We start from the raw sequence: 7,318 nt of genomic DNA, 5'->3' as shown, positions 1-7,318 counted from the left end.
TAGGTTTAGCATGACTTTCAAATCATTGCATTCTGTTTTTAACACAACGTCCCAACGTAATTGGACTTGTTTGTAGTTTGTCTGAAGAAAGGCCACTGCAAAAACTCAAAACCATACCTCGTGAAGTTCTATTATTTCTAGTGAAAATATCTGACTGTACTTATAAGACAATTTTGATTTAAGCTTTCAGAAAGAGAGACTAATGGCTCTTATTTTAAGAATCTTATCAACTCTATTCATGCTAGGTTCATTGGTAGAAGTTGTTCTTTTCCACTTACCAGTGTAATAGGGATACAGTGACATTAATTGTGAGTGGTTTTTCTTTTTTAAAGTTAAATCAATCACTTAAATTTTGGTCAATCGATGTTAAAGGTGTCAATTAGACCACAAGTAGTAGCACATTTTGCTTGAGATGGCATTTTAAATGTTTGCTTTGATGAGAAGAGAGTTCAGCACAAAACTACTATGCTAATTTCCTTTTTCAAAAGTCCTATTGGAGTGACTTCCGAAGAGAAATACGCTTGCAAGTGAACAAATCTTCTCACTCATCTTTCCATTGGTGAGCATCAACCTGATCACTAACCTGATAGCAACTTGAGCCGTCTTTCAGATAACTATCCTCAGTTAAGGTAAACACAGTTTGTGTGTGTGCGTGTGTGTGTGCGTGTGAAAGAGAGAGAGAGATCAACATAAATGGTGATTCATCGGATTTCATACATTGTGATAATTTGTGATTAATGAGTAAACACTGAAATAAACCAAAAAATATATATATACACAGTGTGCCCTTGCCATTTCGCAGTTTACCATTCGTGGCCCCGCATATTAGTGGAATCTTGGTCTCCCAAGTTTTTTTTTTACATTTACTTTCTATTCAAAATCGTAAAGGTCTTTAATTCTCTTCTAAATACATGAGGTGCCACATTAGACATTGTGCCTTACAATCTGGTGCATCTTATGTGCATACTGAGGTCCAACGTTTGCAAATGTTCCTGTGTAATTTGTCCAACAAAGTACACATAAACACACTGGTTACAATCTGTCAGCATGCATGCCAGCAAGTACTTTAGTGTGTATGTCAGCGACCATATGATGGCGCTCACAAGGCAGTGCGGAACAATTGCATGTCACATCTGTAAGCAGAAGAAGCGTTCATTGTCCCACACACTGCCTGTGTAGCAAAGCAAAGCAAGTTTATTTGTATAGCGCATTTCATAGACGAGGTAACTCAATGTGCTTGACACAATTAAAGGCATTCGAAAACAGAGTGAAGCTTTTGGATCTGAGAACAGTACACTAACGGGGATGGATGCAGGTGGATGCCTCATATTGTGGGAATGTTTGAGATAAAACATTTAAAATGAGATTAAAAACAATAAAAAGACAAACAAAATATTTAAAAAATAGAGTTAAAAACACATACAGTTCAAGTAATATGACCAAAAAGTGGATATATTCTAAAAAGCTTGAGAAAAAAAGAAGAGTTTTCAACCTGGATTTAAAAACATTCACACTTGGGGCTGACCTCACCTCTGTTGGCAATTTATTCCATTTCTGTGCAACATAATAGCTAAATGCTGCTTGACCATGTTTGCTTTGGACTCTGCGCTCCACTATTTGACCTGAGAGTCGATCTCAGAGCTCTACTGGGTTTGTATTCTGTAAGCATTTATTTCATGTATTCAGGACCTAAATCATTGAGTGATTTATAGACCAGTAGCAGAACTTTAAAATCTATTCTAAAGCGGACTGGAAGCCAGTGCAAGGACTTTAGGACTGGAGTTATATGCTCTGACCGCTTTATTTCGGTCAGAACGTGAGCTGCAGGATTCTGAATGAGCTGTAGCTGTTTAGTACTCTTTTTTTTTTTTTTTTTTGCAGTCAGAAGACCATTGCAGGAGTCAAGTCTACGTGGGATAAAAGCATGGATGAGCTTTTCCTGGTGTGCTTGACACATACACGCATTCACTCTAGATATGTTCTTCAGATGGTAGAAGGCAGTTTTTGTGACTGATTTGATATGATTGTTGAAAGTCAGGTCGGAATCAATGAGAACACCAAGGTTTTTGATTTGCTCTTTGGTTTTTAAAGATAGAGTCCAGGTGTTTACTAACAGCAATTATCTTTTCTTTATTGCCAAAAACACTTGTTTCAGTTTTGTTGTGATTTAGTAGAAGAAAATTTTGGCTCATCCAGTTATTTATTTGATTTAGACAGTGGCCCAATGCCCCAAGACCTCAATTGAACTGTAGTCATCTGGAGACACTGTAGGCAGGTCGGTGGCAGTTAAATTGGCAGTCTGAGTCCATTTGGAAAACCCATATGGGCCCAACTTTTAGTTTCATGCCTGATGTCTTAGGATGTTGCCTTAATACAGGGGTCACCAGCATGGGGCCCGCGGGCTCATGGGGGAGAGGACCACTTAAGGCACTCGCGAGGCATGTTCTAAAAAATAGCTTGGGTCACAAATTATTATTTGCGCTTTAAATTTTGACACTAACATGTTTGCATTAATTACATTTTTTAAATGTTTTATAATGTTAAAAAATTAAAACAAAAATATTTTATGTACTATCAAATGAAATCTGACTGAAGTTTGCTGCAAACAGGTCATACAGGCCTTCATTCACTCACTAAGCTCACTAAGTAGCCCTCAGGCTCAAAAAGGTTGGTGACCCTTCCCTTAATACTGTATCTCCATGTAATGGTCTTTCTTCATGATGCTGTCTATTTTATGAAGAGCTGTTCCTGCTGCAGCAAAACAGTCCCACAATATGAGGCATCCACCAGCATCCATCCCCGTTGGTGTAGTGTTCTCAGATCCACAAGCTTCACTCTTTTCTTCCAGATGTAACGTGAGTCATTATAGCTCCACAAACAGCTCCACTTTAGTTTCATCAGACCGCAGGACATGTCTCCAGAAGTTAAGATCTTTGTCTTGGTGTCTTTTTTTTCCAAACTGTAATTAGCTTTTTAATTTTTCTTTTGGAGTAATGGCTTCATTTGCAGCAGCAAGGTGACGCAGCTGTAGAGCATTGGCCTCACAGTTCTGAGGACCAGCGTTCAAATGCAGTTCTCCTTGTGCCTGCATGTGTTTTCTCCAGGTACTCCGGTTTCCTCCCACATCACAAAAACATGCATTAATTGGACACTCTTAATTCCCCTGAGGTGTGATTGTGAGTGCAGCTGTTTTCTGTCTCAATGTGCCCTGTGAATGGCTGGTAACCAGTCCAGGGTGTACCCTTTCTCCTCCCCGATGACAGCTGGGATTGACCCTAACACTCCTGTGACCCATGTGAGGATAAGCATCTCAGAAAAAGGATATATATATTATATATATATATATATATATATATATATATATATACAGAGAGAGAGAGAGAGAGAGAGCTGCAGTTTGAGGTTGTTTTTCCCCCCATGCTGTTTTTCTGGTTTTGTTTACTGTAACTATGGGATTCTGCATAAATGATTTGGCTTTGGCCTGTTCTAACTCTTTAAAGCACGAGACAAAAGACTGTGGAGTTTATTACTTGCAATTTAGTCATGTGTGACAGTAAAGGGTCTTGTAGACAGCTGGCTACGGAGAAAATCTATGGATTCGTGTACAATTCCAAACTTTTCATCACTTCCCAAATCCCCTCTCAATATTTGAGCTTCATGGAAAGTAGGAGATAGTGCAGCCGTAAGACTTTTCTCAGGTTGCCTAAACATTTTCAACTTGAACATCTTCCTGAGCGTATTTTGTCAGCCTTTCACGCACAAAATCCTCAAGGGGTGTGGCAATAACAGCCGAGGCCTGAAGAAATCTCCTCGCCTTGTAGCTGTTTTCAAGTTTCAAACCCACCGACCATCTAAACCTATCCGACACAACCTGACAACGCATGAGGTACACCCAGATTCATATACGGCTGACAAAATTAAACAGGACAAGACTTAAAATTGATCCTTGAGCCACACCATTTATTTCGGGGTTTTTAAAAGAGCCTGCCATCAAAGTTCCATCAGTGAGCTCGTGAAGAAAACCATTTATGTACAGCATGAGAGAGGCTGACCAGGTGTTTTTAGATCTGCCAGAACCATGCATCCATTATTTCGGCCGCTTATCCTTTCAAGGCTCATGGGAGTGCTGAAGCCAATCCCAGCTATCTTTGGGCAGGAGGTGCCCTGAACTGGTTGCCAGCCAATCGGAGAACACTCCAGCAGAACCAACAATGTTACTTTATGAATACCTATGTCACTTCTTTGGTCATTTAATATTTTGAGTGGTGCAGTCACCTAAAACCAGTAATTATTTTTTAAAAAAAGAGAAGGTGTTAAAATCCTGGTTGTATATGGTCAATGGTGGTAAATAAAATTTTGGGATTGTTTGTAAAATTGGTGATTGTTTTGAGACATTTTCTTGAACTTCTCACAGCAACTCTTATAAAATCTGACTTCATTTCCTAATATTTGGTAGTTTGTTAATCAGCTGCGGCTTCTCTTTAGATGCACAGTCATCCCACATCTGCAGTATCTCCAATATTTTCCTCCCACTGCTTCTCACTTTTTCTTAATGCAAAACGTGAAATATTACGGTGTAGGCATTTTTTTTCATTTTTTCTCTATGGATCTCATCCTCCAAATCATCTTTTCCTCATGGTGCTCGTAGTTGCCTACTTTGAAACCTACAAACCCAAGTGCTACAGAAATTTTTGTCTCCCACAAGTAGGTGGTTCTTTTCATCTCCATCAAAGGATGGGCGCTTCCATTGGCTTCCAACATCCCTTGTGGGCCCATATACCTGTTCGCCTTACCATCTCTATACATGAAACCAGTGCTCAAGCATAACACTACTCACAATTTCTGTAATGTGCATCACATTTAAGACACGCTAGATTCAGATTTTTGGGGCCGATCAACAAATTAAAAAAAAAATGATAATCTATGTCAAGATTGAGCACTGTCTATTACAATACCAATTCCAATGAAGTTGGGGTGTTGTGTTAAACATGAATAAAAACAGAATACAATGATTTGCAAATCATGTTCAACCAATATTCAATTCAATTCACTACAAATTAATCATTTATTGAGAATTTTAGGGCTGCATATATGTATTGGTTTAAAACTGACTAATTTTATGTAATTTTTGTTGCATGGACAACAATAAACAGTAAATGTTTGTGACAAATACGTGCCATACGTGTAAATTAAAAAAAAGTATGTATGGTGGTGATTGAACGTGCCTTCCTGTCAGTGGTATATCAAATGAATTCTTATTCCCCAGCATCATCCCCAAAAGAAGATTATATAGTACTGTAATTTTTAAAAATTGTGACATAGCACAGATGAAAGTCAAAACAAAACGAGTTGCCACTTTTGACTTGCAAGTTGACTTGAAGCGGAAAGGTGGAGCAGCTGCTGAGCATCTGCCTCACCATTCTGAGGACCGCAGTTCAAATCGCCGCCCCACATGTGTGGAGTTTGCACATTCTCCCCATGCCTACGTGAGTTTTCTCTGGGTACTCCGGTTTCCTCCCATATCTCCAAAAACACGCAACATTAATTGGAGACTAAATTGTCCTCTGGTGTGATTGTGAGTCCGACAGTTTGTCTCCATGTGCCCTGCAATTGGCTTGCAACCAGTTCATGGTCTACCCCGCCTCATGCCCGATGACAGCTGAGATTGGCTCCAGCACTCCCTCGACCCTCGTGAGGTTAAATGGCTCAGAAAATGACTTGACTTTGACTTGAATTACATGGCTTGACAAACCCCATTTGGAGTTGGAAATCTGCATTTTAATTTAGACAATTTCATGTTTTTTGAAAGAAATGAGAGCTGGGGGGTGAATTTTGATTCAAGAAATGTTTTTGTCGATGATGTCTGCAAAATGAGGATGACAACCTGTATGGTTTGCAAAGACGTAAGCTCATTTAACACTTTACCAAGCTGGTCAAACATTAACTTTCATAGACTGGTTTGGGATGATTAAAAATAAAAATAAGAGAGCCGAAAGTAGCACATAAAATATAATGTCAATCACTGAATGCAGAAGAAGTGAAGCAGCGTTGCTAGCGGTCAGTGGAGATTTAAAAAAAAAATGTGTGGAGAAGATAGAAGATGCCAGGTGCATCTACAGTAGGTACACTGTGTAGGCTTTCCATGACAATTACATCAATAAAAGTCATTGGCAAAATTGTGTTCCACTATTGGTGAGTACAGTACAACTTATGAGGAGCTCCGGGTGAATACAAGCAGATGTGTCTCCATTAAAATGGCATCTGTTGTGTCGCTGTGTGATAGTTATATTGAACTATGTTTTTATAACTGAGACCACAGCATATGAAACGGAATCTCCATGTGCTTCGAAATGAGATGACACACAACACAGACATCCCTAATTATGATAAAAGATTTTTATTTTTTGCAAATGCTTTGCGCAGGTTATGTGTCATGAAAAGTTGCAAAAACATTTACTTTTATATCCAATATGAATAGTGGACAATCCTCAAGGCAAATAATGCATCTGTGGTACTCTTTCTCGGCATGAAACCATACTGTTGCTCGCAGATACTTACTTCTGTCCTGAGTCTAGCCTCCACTACTCTTTCCCATAACTTCATTGTGTGGCTCATCAACTTTATTCCTCTATAGTTCCCACAGCTCTGAACATCCCCTTTGTTCTTAAAAATGGGAACTAGAACACTTTTCCTCCATTCTTCAGGCATCTTTTCGCCCGGTAGTATTCTGTTGAATAAGTTGGTCAAAAACTGTCTTCTTAATCATCCTACCCACCACCAGAGTCATCCTACACACTACCATCCTATGCTGTCGAGCTACACTCTCCCCTACCACTACTTTACAGTCAGTAACCTCCTTCAGATTACATCGTCTGCACAAAATATAATCCACCTGCGTGCTTCTACCTCCGCTCTTGTAGGTCACTATATGTTCCTCCCTCTTCTGGAAATAAGTGTTCACTACAGCCATCTCCATCCTTTTTGCAAAGTCCACCACCATCTGCCCTTCAAAGTTCCTTTCCTGGATGCCGTACTTACCCATCACTTCTTCATCGCCCCTGTTTCCTTTACCAATATGTCCATTACAATCTGCACCAATCACAACTCTCTCGCTCTCTGGGATACTCAGAACTACTTCATCTAGTTCCTTCCAGAATTTCTCTTTCAACTCTAGGTCACATCTTACCTGTGGTGCATAGCCGCTAACCACATTATACATAACACCCTCAATTTCAAATTTTAGTCTCATCCCTCGATCTGATACTCTTTTCACCTCCAAGACATTCTTAGCCAGCTCTTCCTTTAAAATAACCCCTAC

The sequence above is a fragment of the Syngnathoides biaculeatus genome, chromosome 2 (genome assembly GCF_019802595.1).
Source record: "Syngnathoides biaculeatus isolate LvHL_M chromosome 2, ASM1980259v1, whole genome shotgun sequence".
NCBI lineage: Eukaryota > Metazoa > Chordata > Actinopteri > Syngnathiformes > Syngnathidae > Syngnathoides > Syngnathoides biaculeatus.
The sequence above is the reverse complement of the archived record's forward strand: the minus strand, read 5'-3'. Positions refer to the sequence as shown.